This window comes from Ambystoma mexicanum, chromosome 3p, assembly GCF_040938575.1.
Source record: "Ambystoma mexicanum isolate Mex_15411 chromosome 3p, UKY_AmexF1_1, whole genome shotgun sequence".
Classification (NCBI taxonomy): domain Eukaryota; kingdom Metazoa; phylum Chordata; class Amphibia; order Caudata; family Ambystomatidae; genus Ambystoma; species Ambystoma mexicanum.
In genome coordinates this window covers 12092902-12108828 of record NC_090925.1, presented here as the reverse complement: position 1 = coordinate 12108828, position 15927 = coordinate 12092902, and positions in this window count along the sequence as shown.

Sequence of the window (15927 nt, the reverse complement as noted above, 5' to 3'; positions counted from 1 at the left end):
GGAAGTGGAAGTTGCACTTACATACGTGTCTGCAATGGGTATGCCAGGGTTGGCCCTTAGTATGTCTTTCTTGTGCCTTTTTCTTCCAGCCTTTGTGGGAGAGGGAAGGTTGGTGATAGTGTAGCCGGTGGAGAGGATTTGAGAGATGGTGAGAGCCATTAGGATGGCAGAGGAAAGTTGAGGAGAAGAGGCTACACTGCACGCTCTGGCTCAGCTCACAGACGGTCAATCAGGAGTGCAGGATGTTAAAGCACAGCACCAGGATTCAAAAGTAAAAAAACACGCCAAATTACAATGCAATCAGGAGTGCAGGATGTTAAAGCACAGCACCAGGATTCAAAAGTCAAAAAACAGTGCAAATGACAATGCAATAAGGAGTGCAGGATGTTAAAGCACAGCACCAGGATTCAAAAGTCAAAAAACAGTGCAAATGACAATGCAATCAGGAGTGCAGGATGTTAAAGCACAGCAACAGGATTCTAAAGTCAAAAACTGTAAATGACAATGCATTCAGGAGTGCAGGATGTTAAAGCACAGCACCAGGATTCAAAAGTAAAAAAACAGTGCAAATGACAATGCAATCAGGAGTGCAGGATGTTAAAGCACAGAACCAGGATTCTAAAGTAAAAAAAACAGTGCAAATGACAATGCATTCAGGAGTGCAGGATGTTAAAGCACAGCACCAGGATTCAAAAGTAAAAAAACAGTGCAAATGACAATGCAATCAGGAGTGCAGGATGTTAAAGCACAGCAACAGGATTCTAAAGTCAAAAACTGTAAATTACAATGCAATCAGGAGTGCAGGATGTTAAAGCACAGCACCAGGATTCAAAAGTAGAAAAACAGTGCAAATGACAATGCACTCAGGAGTGCAGGATGTTAAAGCACAGCACCAGGATTCAAAAGTAAAAAAACAGTGCAAATGACAATGCAATCAGGAGTGCAGGATGTTAAAGCACAGCAACAGGATTCTAAAGTCAAAAACTGTAAATTACAATGCAATCAGGAGTGCAGGATGTTAAAGCACAGCACCAGGATTCAAAAGTCAAAAAACAGTGCAAATGACAATGCAATCAGGAGTGCAGGATGTCAAAGCACAGCACCAGGATTCAAAAGTCAAAAAACAGTGCAAATGACAATGCAATCAGGAGTGCAGGATGTTAAAGCACAGCAACAGGATTCTAAAGTCAAAAACTGTAAATGACAATGCATTCAGGAGTGCAGGATGTTAAAGCACAGCACCAGGATTCAAAAGTAAAAAAACAGTGCAAATGACAATGCAATCGGGAGTGCAGGATGTTAAAGCACAAAACCAGGATTCTAAAGTAAAAAAACAGTGCAAATGACAATGCATTCAGGAGTGTAGGATGTTAAAGCACAGCACCAGGATTCAAAAGTAAAAAACAGTGCAAATGACAATGCAATCAGGAGTGCAGGATGTTAAAGCACAGCAACAGGATTCTAAAGTCAAAAACTGTAAATTACAATGCAATCAGGAGTGCAGGATGTTAAAGCACAGCACCAGGATTCAAAAGTCAAAAAACAGTGCAAATGACAATGCAATCAGGAGTGCAGGATGTTAAAGCACAGAACCAGGATTCAAAAGTAAAAAAACACGCCAAATTGCAATGCAATCAGGAGTGCAGGATGTTAAAGCACAGCACCAGGATTCAAAAGTCAAAAAACACGCCAAATTGCAATGCAATCAGGAGTGCGGGATGTTAAAGCACAGCACCAGGATTCAAAAGTAAAAAAACAGTGCAAATGACAATGCAATCAGGAGTGCAGGATGTTAAAGCACAGCACTAGGATTCGAAAGTCAAAAACTGTAAATTACAATGAATTCAGGAGTGCAGGATGTTAAAGCACAGCACTAGGATTCGAAAGTCAAAAACTGTAAATTACAATGCATTCAGGGGTGCAGGATGTTAAAGCACAGCACCAGGATTCTAAAGTAATAAAGGTGCAAATTACAATGCATTCAGGAGTGCAGGATGTTAAAGCACAGCACTAGGATTCGAATGTCAAAAACTGTAAATTACAATGCATTCAGGAGTGCAGGATGTTAAAGCACAGCACTAGGATTCGAAAGTCAAAAACTGTAAATTACAATTCATAAAGGAGTGCAGGATGTTAAAGCACAGCACCAGGATTCGAAAGTCAAAAACTGTAAATTACAATGCATTCAGGAGTGCAGGATGTTAAAGCACAGCACCAGGATTCGAAAGTCAAAAACTGTAAATGACAATGCATTCAGGAGTGCAGGATGTTAAAGCACAGCACCAGGATTCGAAAGTCAAAAACTGTAAATTACAATGCATTCAGGAGTGCAGGATGTTAAAGCACAGCACCAGGATTCGAAAGTCAAAAACTGTAAATTACAATGCATTCAGGAGTGCAGGATGTTACAGCACAGCACCAGGATTCGAAAGTCAAAAACTGTAAATTACAATGCATTCAGGAGTGCAGGATGTTAAAGCACAGCACTAGGATTTCAAAGTCAAAACTGTAAATTACAATTCATAAAGGAGTGCAGGATGTTAAAGCACAGCACTAGGATTCGAAAGTCAAAAACTGTAAATTACAATTCATAAAGGAGTGCAGGATGTTAAAGCACAGCAACAGGATTCTAAAGTCAAAAACTGTAAATTACAATGCAATCAGGAGTGCAGGATGTTAAAGCACAGCACCAGGATTCAAAAGTCAAAAAACAGTGCAAATGACAATGCAATCAGGAGTGCAGGATGTTAAAGCACAGAACCAGGATTCAAAAGTAAAAAAACACGCCAAATTGCAATGCAATCAGGAGTGCAGGATGTTAAAGCACAGCACCAGGATTCAAAAGTCAAAAAACACGCCAAATTGCAATGCAATCAGGAGTGCGGGATGTTAAAGCACAGCACCAGGATTCAAAAGTAAAAAAACAGTGCAAATGACAATGCAATCAGGAGTGCAGGATGTTAAAGCACAGCACTAGGATTCGAAAGTCAAAAACTGTAAATTACAATGAATTCAGGAGTGCAGGATGTTAAAGCACAGCACTAGGATTCGAAAGTCAAAAACTGTAAATTACAATGCATTCAGGGGTGCAGGATGTTAAAGCACAGCACCAGGATTCTAAAGTAATAAAGGTGCAAATTACAATGCATTCAGGAGTGCAGGATGTTAAAGCACAGCACTAGGATTCGAATGTCAAAAACTGTAAATTACAATGCATTCAGGAGTGCAGGATGTTAAAGCACAGCACTAGGATTCGAAAGTCAAAAACTGTAAATTACAATTCATAAAGGAGTGCAGGATGTTAAAGCACAGCACCAGGATTCGAAAGTCAAAAACTGTAAATTACAATGCATTCAGGAGTGCAGGATGTTAAAGCACAGCACCAGGATTCGAAAGTCAAAAACTGTAAATGACAATGCATTCAGGAGTGCAGGATGTTAAAGCACAGCACCAGGATTCGAAAGTCAAAAACTGTAAATTACAATGCATTCAGGAGTGCAGGATGTTAAAGCACAGCACCAGGATTCGAAAGTCAAAAACTGTAAATTACAATGCATTCAGGAGTGCAGGATGTTACAGCACAGCACCAGGATTCGAAAGTCAAAAACTGTAAATTACAATGCATTCAGGAGTGCAGGATGTTAAAGCACAGCACTAGGATTTCAAAGTCAAAACTGTAAATTACAATTCATAAAGGAGTGCAGGATGTTAAAGCACAGCACTAGGATTCGAAAGTCAAAAACTGTAAATTACAATTCATAAAGGAGTGCAGGATGTTAAAGCACAGCAACAGGATTCGAAAGTCAAAAACTGTAAATTACAATGCATTCAGGAGTGCAGGATGTTAAAGCACAGCACCAGGATTCGAAAGTCAAAAACTGTAAATTACAATGCATTCAGGAGTGCAGGATGTTAAAGCACAGCACCAATATTCGAAAGTCAAAAACTGTAAATTATAATGCATTCAGGAGTGCAGGATGTTAAAGCACAGCACTAGGATTCGAAAGTCAAAAACTGTAAATTACAATGCATTCAGGAGTGCAGGATGTTAAAGCACAGCACTAGGATTCGAAAGTCAAAAACTGTAAATTACAATGCATTCAGGAGTGCAGGATGTTAAAGCACAGCACCAGGATTCGAAAATCAAAAACTGTAAATTACAATGCATTCAGGAGTGCAGGATGTTAAAGCACAGCACCAGGATGCGAAAGTCAAAAACTGTAAATTACAATTCATAAAGGAGTGCAGGATGTTAAAGCACAGCACCAGGATTCGAAAGTCAAAAACTGTAAATTACAATTCATAAAGGAGTGCAGGATGTTAAAGCACAGCACCAGGATTCGAAAGTCAAAAACTGTAAATTACAATGCATTCAGGAGTGCAGGATGTTAAAGCACAGCACCAGGATTCGAAAGTCAAAAACTGTAAATGACAATGCATTCAGGAGTGCAGGATGTTAAAGCACAGCACCAGGATTCGAAAGTCAAAAACAGTAAATTACAATGCATTCAGGAGTGCAGGATGTTAAAGCACAGCACCAGGATTCGAAAGTCAAAAACTGTAAATTACAATGCATTCAGGAGTGCAGGATGTTACAGCACAGCACCAGGATTCGAAAGTCAAAAACTGTAAATTACAATGCATTCAGGAGTGCAGGATGTTAAAGCACAGCACCAGGATTCGAAAGTCAAAAACTGTAAATTACAATTCATAAAGGAGTGCAGGATGTTAAAGCACAGCAACAGGATTCGAAAGTCAAAAACTGTAAATTACAATGCATTCAGGAGTGCAGGATGTTAAAGCACAGCACCAGGATTCGAAAGTCAAAAACTGTAAATTACAATGCATTCAGGAGTGCAGGATGTTAAAGCACAGCACCAATATTCGAAAGTCAAAAACTGTAAATTATAATGCATTCAGGAGTGCAGGATGTTAAAGCACAGCACTAGGATTCGAAAGTCAAAAACTGTAAATTACAATGCATTCAGGAGTGCAGGATGTTAAAGCACAGCACTAGGATTCGAAAGTCAAAAACTGTAAATTACAATGCATTCAGGAGTGCAGGATGTTAAAGCACAGCACCAGGATTCGAAAGTCAAAAACTGTAAATTAAAATGCATTCAGGAGTGCAGGATGTTAAAGCACAGCACCAGGATTCGAAAGTCAAAAATTGTAAATTACAATTCATAAAGGAGTGCAGGATGTTAATGCACAGCACCAGAATTCGAAAGTCAAAAACTGTAAATTACAATGCATTCAGGAGTGCAGGATGTTAAAGCACAGCACCAGGATTCCAAAGTCAAAAACTGTAAATTACAATGCATTCAGGAGTGCAGGATGTTAAAGCACAGCACTAGGATTCGAAAGCCAAAAACTGTACATTACAATGCATTCAGGAGTGCAGGATGTTAAAACACAGCACCAGGATTCTAAAGTAATAAAGGTGCAAATTACAATGCATTCAGGAGTGCAGTATGTTAAAGCACAGCACTAGGATTCGAAAGTCAAAAACTGTAAATTACAATGAATTCAGGAGTGCAGGATGTTAAAGCACAGCACTAGGATTCGAAAGTCAAAAACTGTAAATTACAATGCATTCAGGGGTGCAGGATGTTAAAGCACAGCACCAGGATTCTAAAGTAATAAAGGTCCAAATTACAATGCATTCAGGAGTGCAGGATGTTAAAGCACAGCACTAGGATTCGAAAGTCAAAAACAGTAAATTACAATTCATAAAGGAGTGCAGGATGTTAAAGCACAGCACCAGGATTCGAAAGTCAAAAACTGTAAATTACAATGCATTCAGGAGTGCAGGATGTTAAAGCACAGCACCAGGATTCTAAAGTCAAAAACTGTAAATTACAATGCATTCAGGAGTGCAGGATGTTAAAGCACAGCACTAGGATTCGAAAGTCAAAAACTGTGAATTACAATGCATTCAGGAGTGCAGGATGTTAAAGCACAGCACCAGGATTCGAAAGTAATAAAGGTGCAAATTACAATGCATTCAGGAGTGCAGGATGTTAAAGCACAGCACTAGGATTCGAAAGTAAAAAACTGTAAATTACAATGAATTCAGAAGTGCAGGATGTTAAAGCACAGCACTAGGATTCGAAAGTCAAAAACTATAAATTACAATTCATAAAGGAGTGCAGGATGTTAAAGCACAGCACTAGGATTCGAAAGTCAAAAACTGTAAATTACAATTCATAAAGGAGTGCAGGATGTTAAAGCACAGCACTAGGATTCGAAAGTCAAAAACTGTAAATTACAATTCATAAAGGAGTGCAGGATGTTAAAGCACAGCACTAGGATTCGAAAGTCAAAAATTGTAAATTACAATTCATAAAGGAGTGCAGGATGTTAAAGCACAGCAACAGGATTCTAAAGTAATAAAGGTGCAAATTACAATGCATTCAGGAGTGCAGGATGTTAAAGCACAGCACTAGGATTCGAAAGTCAAAAAGTGGAAATTACAATTCATAAAGGAATGCAGGATGTTAAAGCACAGCACTAGGATTCGAAAGTCAAAAACTGTAAATTACAATGCATTCAGGAGTGCAGGATGTTAAAGCACAGCACTAGGATTCGAAAGTCAAAAACTGTAAATTACAATGCATTCAGGAGTGCAGGATGTTAAAGCACAGCACCAGGATTCGAAAGTCAAAAACTGTAAATTACAATGCATTCAGGAGTGCAGGATGTTAAAGCACAGCACCAGGATTCGAAAGTCAAAAACTGTAAATTACAATTCATAAAGGAGTGCAGGATGTTAAAGCACAGCACCAGGATTCGAAAGTCAAAAACTGTAAATTACAATGCATTCAGGAGTGCAGGATGTTAAAGCACAGCACCAAGATTCGAAAGTCAAAAACTGTAAATTACAATGCATTCAGGAGTGCAGGATGTTAAAGCACAGCACTAGGATTCGAAAGTCAAAAACTGTAAATTACAATTCATAAAGGAGTGCAGGATGTTAAAGCACAGCACTAGGATTCGAAAGTCAAAAACTGTAAATTACAATTCATAAAGGAGTGCAGGATGTTAAAGCACAGCAACAGGATTCGAAAGTCAAAAACTGTAAATTACAATGAATTCAGGAGTGCAGGATGTTAAAGCACAGCACTAGGATTCGAAAGTCAAAAACTGTAAATTACAATGCATTCAGGGGTGCAGGATGTTAAAGCACAGCACCAGGATTCTAAAGTAATAAAGGTCCAAATTACAATGCATTCAGGAGTGCAGGATGTTAAAGCACAGCACTAGGATTCGAAAGTCAAAAACAGTAAATTACAATTCATAAAGGAGTGCAGGATGTTAAAGCACAGCACCAGGATTCGAAAGTCAAAAACTGTAAATTACAATGCATTCAGGAGTGCAGGATGTTAAAGCACAGCACCAGGATTCTAAAGTCAAAAACTGTAAATTACAATGCATTCAGGAGTGCAGGATGTTAAAGCACAGCACTAGGATTCGAAAGTCAAAAACTGTGAATTACAATGCATTCAGGAGTGCAGGATGTTAAAGCACAGCACCAGGATTCGAAAGTAATAAAGGTGCAAATTACAATGCATTCAGGAGTGCAGGATGTTAAAGCACAGCACTAGGATTCGAAAGTAAAAAACTGTAAATTACAATGAATTCAGAAGTGCAGGATGTTAAAGCACAGCACTAGGATTCGAAAGTCAAAAACTATAAATTACAATTCATAAAGGAGTGCAGGATGTTAAAGCACAGCACTAGGATTCGAAAGTCAAAAACTGTAAATTACAATTCATAAAGGAGTGCAGGATGTTAAAGCACAGCACTAGGATTCGAAAGTCAAAAACTGTAAATTACAATTCATAAAGGAGTGCAGGATGTTAAAGCACAGCACTAGGATTCGAAAGTCAAAAACTGTAAATTACAATTCATAAAGGAGTGCAGGATGTTAAAGCACAGCAACAGGATTCTAAAGTAATAAAGGTGCAAATTACAATGCATTCAGGAGTGCAGGATGTTAAAGCACAGCACTAGGATTCGAAAGTCAAAAAGTGGAAATTACAATTCATAAAGGAATGCAGGATGTTAAAGCACAGCACTAGGATTCGAAAGTCAAAAACTGTAAATTACAATGCATTCAGGAGTGCAGGATGTTAAAGCACAGCACTAGGATTCGAAAGTCAAAAACTGTAAATTACAATGCATTCAGGAGTGCAGGATGTTAAAGCACAGCACCAGGATTCGAAAGTCAAAAACTGTAAATTACAATGCATTCAGGAGTGCAGGATGTTAAAGCACAGCACCAGGATTCGAAAGTCAAAAACTGTAAATTACAATTCATAAAGGAGTGCAGGATGTTAAAGCACAGCACCAGGATTCGAAAGTCAAAAACTGTAAATTACAATGCATTCAGGAGTGCAGGATGTTAAAGCACAGCACCAAGATTCGAAAGTCAAAAACTGTAAATTACAATGCATTCAGGAGTGCAGGATGTTAAAGCACAGCACTAGGATTCGAAAGTCAAAAACTGTAAATTACAATTCATAAAGGAGTGCAGGATGTTAAAGCACAGCACTAGGATTCGAAAGTCAAAAACTGTAAATTACAATTCATAAAGGAGTGCAGGATGTTAAAGCACAGCAACAGGATTCGAAAGTCAAAAACTGTAAATTACAATGGATTCAGGAGTGCAGGATGTTAAAGCACAGCACCAGGATTCGAAAGTCAAAAACTGTAAATTACAATGCATTCAGGAGTGCAGGATGTTAAAGCACAGCACCAATATTCGAAAGTCAAAAACTGTAAATTATAATGCATTCAGGAGTGCAGGATGTTAAAGCACAGCACTAGGATTCGAAAGTCAAAAACTGTAAATTTCAATGCATTCAGGAGTGCAGGATGTTAAAGCACAGCACTAGGATTCGAAAGTCAAAAACTGTAAATTACAATGCATTCAGGAGTGCAGGATGTTAAAGCACAGCACCAGGATTCGAAAGTCAAAAAGTGGAAATTACAATTCATAAAGGAATGCAGGATGTTAAAGCACAGCACTAGGATTCGAAAGTCAAAAACTGTAAATTACAATGCATTCAGGAGTGCAGGATGTTAAAGCACAGCACTAGGATTCGAAAGTCAAAAAACAGTGCAAATGACAATGCAATCAGGAGTGTAGGATGTTAAACCATTGCGCCAGGATTCGAAAGTCAAAACACAGGCCAAATTACAATCACAGGAACACAGAAATGCAGTGAGAGAAGTAGAGTAGGTGAGGAAAGAGAGGGTAGAGTGAGAAAGGCACAGGAATGGCTCAAGGTGTAATTGAATGAAGCAATATGAATAGATCCGCCATCACTCACAGTGGTACAGGTAGGGGTGCTGGGGCCCAAGTTCATAGAAGAGCAGGATGTTCACAAGTGCCTGCAGCATAGTTTGTGGGGGGCATTCCTAGTTCTCACAGGCAAGGACAGGGCCTTAGATCGTGGTCTGAGATCACAGGCCTTCTTTGGGGGGGCCGGCTAAACCCTACTGGTGCCCTGATTAGCCAGAAGAAGGCTACTCTGCCCAATCGGGAGGCAGCAAGCAGCTCACTGTACTTCAGGGCTGCCTGGCTGATGTGGGTAGGAGGGGTTGTAGGTCAACTGGTCGAATTTAAATGGTTGACAGGACAAATGGTCGACACCAAAAGGTCGACAGGTCAAATGGTCGAATTATTTTATTTATTTATTTTTTCACTTTTTTTTTGTTGGGGGGGCTCCCCCTCAACCCCCTTTTTTTTGCTAAAAACCCCCTTTTTTCCCTAAACGAAAACCTAAAAAAATATATATAACTAAAAAAAAAATTCGACCATTTGTCCTGTCGACCAAATTGTGTCGACCATTTGTCTGTCGACCATTTGTCTGTCGACCATTTGACTAGACACCGGTAGGAGGTGGCAGCCATGTTATAAGGGCCTTGAGGTGCCTGTGATCTCACTGTGTAGAATGCGTTCTTCACCTTACAAGAGCAAGGCTGCTGTACATGGACCAGCACGACAAACTGGAGTGTGTCCAGGCGGCCAATGATCACACACGCCCAAGTGGATTTTTGAAAAGAAAACATTATTTTCAATGTTTTCAAGGAAGATGTTTCATTAATAGCTTCCCGCTTGATTGCAAATGCTGAGATTATCCTGCTGTGGGTGTTGTGAGCGCCTCACAGCATCATGCAGGGGGAGAAGTCAGGCTGTGTCTGTTCGATGAGTGACACTGGTGGGACACTCATTCAATGATGTCTTTCACCAGCTTCCACTAAGGGCGCAGACCTTCAGAGTTCGCCTTCTCGCCCGGCCAGCCATTCCTGACCCATTCGGTGAGACTTTCTGTTGTTGCATCTTTCACCAACTCTTCTTTCCAATATATTTCGCTCATCTCAAAGACTTCCTTGCTTCTGAGTTCTCCAAACGACGCTACCACGCACTCGTCCTTGAGGAAGCTGGTCGCTGTATCTCTTCGTTCCGGGAGCTTAGACATGCAGTCTGCCTGGGAATTTTTACAACCCACAATATGTACTATCTCATAGGTATTGTGAGAAACCTGAAGGAGTCTCACCCGCTAGTCCCTGGAGATCTGTCATCCAGATAGCCAGGACACAGCCATCGCTATTGGATCCAGGTCCTGGGGGTGGACGAGTGGGGGAGGATCACCTGGATGGGGGGTCTTCGGGGAGTGGAATTGGGACACCAACGGGTGAGACACGGTACCCCCTTCCTTCTAACACATTTTGCCACTCCTACCCCATAGTATACTTAGAAGCTCTAGCCTCCCACCCCTTTTCCGACACAGAACACTTTCTTACACCGTGAAAGACAACAGACTAACACCAGAGCCGTTTACCTGACATGTCCCAACACAAGGGTCAGGCAGAGTTAGGCAATTGACAATAACTACGCACACCTGACGGCCCTTTCCCTTCCCAACAGGGATAGAAGGCAGAGCACGAGAGCACACTTTGAGCAAGGCCGAGCGGACAAGGAATCAGCCATTCCGGACTAGCAGTTCAAACGGAGGAGAAAGTTGGCGAGACCTGGAGGCACGACGAGGAAGAAATTGCCCTTGCCCTTTTTAAATCCAACCCGCAAAGCCTCCGAAAGGGAATTCATAAGACTTGGAAGTCCAGCTGGTGTGTGGTGTGACAGGTGTCAACGGCACACGGGGCCCTCCCGTGCTCATCGCCAAAGCAGGAAGAAGCGCTTTTCGGCGTGGTGCCATCCTTGACTCCAGAGACAAGAAGCTCCAACAGTTCAGCACAGCCGGTGAGTCGGAGAAGACTGATAGTAAACCAAACTGTGTTGGGCCCAAGGTAGCAGGCGGCATCATTGTTGAGAAAAGAACTTGTGTAAATTGAACTTTAAAGAACCCGTAGTAAAAAGTCCAGAAGCAGAGTGGTTCGGCACACTGAGGGGCGCTCATTCGAAGGACTCTGACTGGAGTCTTTTTGTGTTTTGTTATTTTGTTGAAATTATGAAAACCAAGAGGCCTTAGGGGAGGCCAGCGTGAAGTGTCGAAGTGGTCCTATGAGGGTTGAGCAAAACCCTTCGTACACTCGAAAGTCTTTTACACATTGAGGAAAATGGAGTGAACTGTGAAATTGGCAAATGTGAACCCGACTGAGGGATGGCTACAAATCGGGGTAACCAGTGACACACCCGAGAACGTTGTATTAATAGAACTGTGTGAAGCTGGCTGGGGGCTTTAAGGGAAGCCTGACTGGGGGCTGAGACCCAAACCTAGGTAAAGGGAAGAACCTAAGGGGTCTTGTGAACAGTGGCAAGTGTGAACCCAATGGAGGGATGCTAGGAGAAAGCTAGGGGAAGGGAACCCCCGCTTTCTGATGAGATTGTAAACTTTGATTTGGGCAAATGTGAACCCGACTGAGGGATGCCCGCGAAGACATTCATACTTTTTAAATGTTACGTTTTGAGTGAGGGAGGCTAACATTGCAAGAAGGATCAGAGCCCAGCTGAGGAGGATCCAAGGGGCAAAGAGCAATTGCACAATTTGAAAGATTACCAAGGAACCTTTGTTTGTTTATTGTTTATTGGTTATGATTCAGCAGGCCTTCTAAGGCAAGAGACTTTACAGGAAAGAGACTTGGCCCCAGAAGGTCCTGGCATTGTTGAAAGAAACTGTAACCGCATGCTGGCGAGGCCCAGAAGTGTGCTGTGCTGAAAGATCCTGCTTTGTCCCGTGCTACAAACATGGGGAGGGGAGACCCCAGTCCTACTATCCTGACTTATCATTTGGTGAACACTTTTTTCTATTTTGTAACTTAGTTGTAAGGATTGGCAATAGGTTTCTTTAGTATAGGCCACGATGTGCTCAATGTCGGCCTTCCTCTGGGTTAGTTTTGCCCCTAATCCATATGAGCTGGCATCAGTGGTAATCATAGTTTTCCACTGGGGATTGAACGGCTGCAGACAGGGAGCGTGTGTAAGACGCTCTTTGATTTTCTTGAAAGCGTTGCTTTGCTCTTCCCCACATTGGTACTCAGCACCTTTTATTTAGTAATTCCCTCATCGGGGCAGTGGCCTCTGTGAGAAACCTGAGGGTATTCTCCCAGATAGACCTCGGGAATCCCTTACTCAGGTGGCCTGGGAAGGGCTGGCTCTCTCAGATCCCAACCCTGGGGGTGGACGAGCGAGGGAGGATCATTTGAGTATATAATATAATACCTTTTTCCCATCTTACCATGTAGGATACTCAGACACTCTACCCCTTTCTGACACAAACACTTTCCCACACCACGATAGACCACGGACTATGTCTAAAACTGTTTATTTGACATGTCCCAACCCAAGGGCCAGGCAGAGTCAGGCAATTGACCAGAATCCCACACACCTGACAGCCCTTTTCCTTCCCCACAGGGATAAAAGGTGGTGCACAAGAGCACATGACAAGCAAGGCAGACTGCACAACGTGAGGGCTAACTCAGCAGAGAAGTGACCATGTCCTTTCCGATCAAGACCTGTGAAACCTCCGTAGACGGAGACATAAGACCGCGAACAAGGCCAGCATGTGTTGCAGCAGATGTCAATGGTACACAAGACCCTCCGCCGCTGATAACCAAGCCAGGGAGAGACGCTGGTCTGTCTCTGTGGTACCAACCTTGACTCGAAGGAGAAGAAAGCCAAGCAGTTCATCACAGCCAGTGAGTCCAGGGGAGAGTCGATAAGAAACCAAACTGTGTTGAATGAAAAGCAGCAAACGGCTAAATTTGAACTTTGAAAGATTTAAAGGAACTATTGAAAAAGAGGGGAAAAACCAGCCACAGGGTTGTCCGGCACCACGTGGGTGCTCACGCAGGAAACTCTGGGCGATTACCCGATGATAAGAGACTACAGTAACCAGAAGGCCTTGGGAAGAGGCGAAGAGAGATCAAAGTGGTCATACAGGGGTCTTGCAAAATCCTATGTACTGTCGAAAGTCTTTGACCGACAGATGATTGTGAAAGTTAAGGGAACGAATCCTGCATGTTGAAGTCTGAAGTCTTATGAACAGTGTGATGACAAGAATAAACCCGACAGAGGGATGTCCAAAAACAAATGTTTGAAAAGACATTAAGACTCGTGAAGTCGTTGACCGACAGATATTGATGAAGCAAAGGGAGATGAATCCTGTGTGGTGAACTTAGTGAATATACTGTGTGTCGTGAAGGTTGGGAAGAGTGAATTCGGGGGAGGACTGCTAACAAGAGGGGACAAAGTCTAAAGTCCCGAAATACATTGAACTGTTGAGAAATGTTGGCAAGAGTGAACCCGGCAGAGGAAAGCCGACAACTAGTGGACAAATCCCAAAGAACTGTTTAAAAAGACATTAAGATTTGTGAAGGCAAGAAGACTAGGGGATGTGAATTGTCCCCCTTGTCAGTTGGGTCCAAGCCCGGCCGAGTGAGATCCAGGAGTGGAAAGTCATCACCCAAAGTTCATTGAGAAAAATAACTGTTTAGTTGTTTTGTTGAATACGACTGGTGAAGGATCTGCGGCTGGAAGAGGGGGACCCAGTGGTGAAGTCGTCACCCAAAGTAGAAGTGGAACAGAACTTTGTGTTTGTTTGTTGAATGCATCAGCTCCTCGAAGGTAAGAGACTTTTTGTTAAAAGAAACGTAACCATCAAGAACCTAACGGAACTGTCGGCTCGTGCTGGGAAAGCTCGAGTGTGTAATGTGCTCAGGAGATCCATCTTGTCCCGTTCTCAAAACGTGGCATTTGTGAACACTTCTTTCTTTACGGAGAACATTATCCCACACTTCTTTTTGTATTTAGAGTAAGGATTGGCAATAGGTTTTTCTTTATTATAGGCCCTTTTATTTTGACACAACGCCACAAGGACTGTCTTATTTTTCATTTGATGGTCGACGCTTGCTCCCATTTTAGATTTAGGTTTTGCTTAGGCATTTTTCCACCCTGCATTTACAGTTTAATAAACACCTTTGAACTGTGATCACTTGTGTCTGTCTTTACTGTTACCACCATGAGTTCCTTACACCTATGAGAAGTTTGGTATGAAGTTTTGCATAATATTCAGTCAGGCCCAGGAACAGCCTCAGTTCTTCTTTGCTGGTCAGAGCTGATGCCTTCACAATGGCCTGTAACAGGTCCTTTTTGGGCTGATCCCTGCTCTGGGAATCTTGTAGCTCAGGTATTCTACCTCCTCGCTTTTATCACACAATTATTGAAGCGCAACCTAAAGCCTGCCTCCTGTAGCTTTGCTAACACTTTCCGAAGAAGCCTATCGTGCGTCTAATGTCCTCAGCGTACATCAAGATATTGTCTTGAAAGTATGATACGTTGCCGATATTTTGCAGCAGAGAGTCCATCATGCGCTGAAACGCCAATGCGGCCAAAGACATGCCGAACGGCATGCGACTGATCTGGTAGGTGCCAAAAAGGGTTATGAACGCTGTCAATGGTCTCAACTCTCTGTGCAAGCTGATCTGATGATTTGCGTCTCTCATGTTGAGCTTTGAGAACACTTGGGCCTCTTTCATTAATAAGATTAACTTGTTTATGCTGGGTAGTGGGTAGCTGTCTGCCACTACTTCGAGATTCAAGCTGCACAAGTCAATGCAGATTTGTATATCCTCAGAGTGTTCTTTTTTTATTAGGACTACTGGGCTCAGCCATTCGGATGACTCAACTGTTTCTACTGTCCCATCCTTTAGTATTTTCTCGAGATGCTCTTTCAACGCACCCTTTGCCGTCACCAGCACAGGTCTCACTTTGTGTTTCACTGGGACTGCCCCTTGCTTAAGTTTAATTTTGTGCACTGTGAGAAACCTGAGGCGTTTCTCTCAGGTTATTCCCGGGATCCTTTGTTCAGGTGGCCAGGGGAGAGTCATCGCTCTTGGATCCCAACCCTGGGGGTGGACGAGCGGGGCAGGTTCACCTGAGCAGGGGGTCCTTGGAGACTGCGAGAGGAGCACCCTTGGGTAGGATGCGATATCCCATTTTTTCCAATGCATCCCTACGTGATATCCCAGCAGTCTTTATGGGATGTTGTCACCAAAATCTCATCCCCCCCAAGCACTTTCCCTTACGGAAAAGATGGAGAAAACAACAGGGGAACTCCAATAAGAATCTCACCTCTCCACAACACTACAACTCCCATAATCCCATTCCCCTATTGAAATCCACAAGCACTGGGACGAGGAAGAGGCAGATAGGAGTCATGAGGATTACCCATTGGAATGTATGGGCAATGGATTCCTATGGGCAGTCTCCATGTTGTCCCAATAACAAGGTCAGGCAGAGTCAGGCAGGGAGGGACAACTATTCACACCTGACTCCAATTAACTCTAGCCGGGTAGTATAAAAGCAGCAGCCAGGAACAGCATAGTGAGTGAGTAAGGGATTCTGGAAGGTACTGGAGAGCAGGAGAGAGGCTGGGTGGCCTGGAGGAGGAGAAGAAA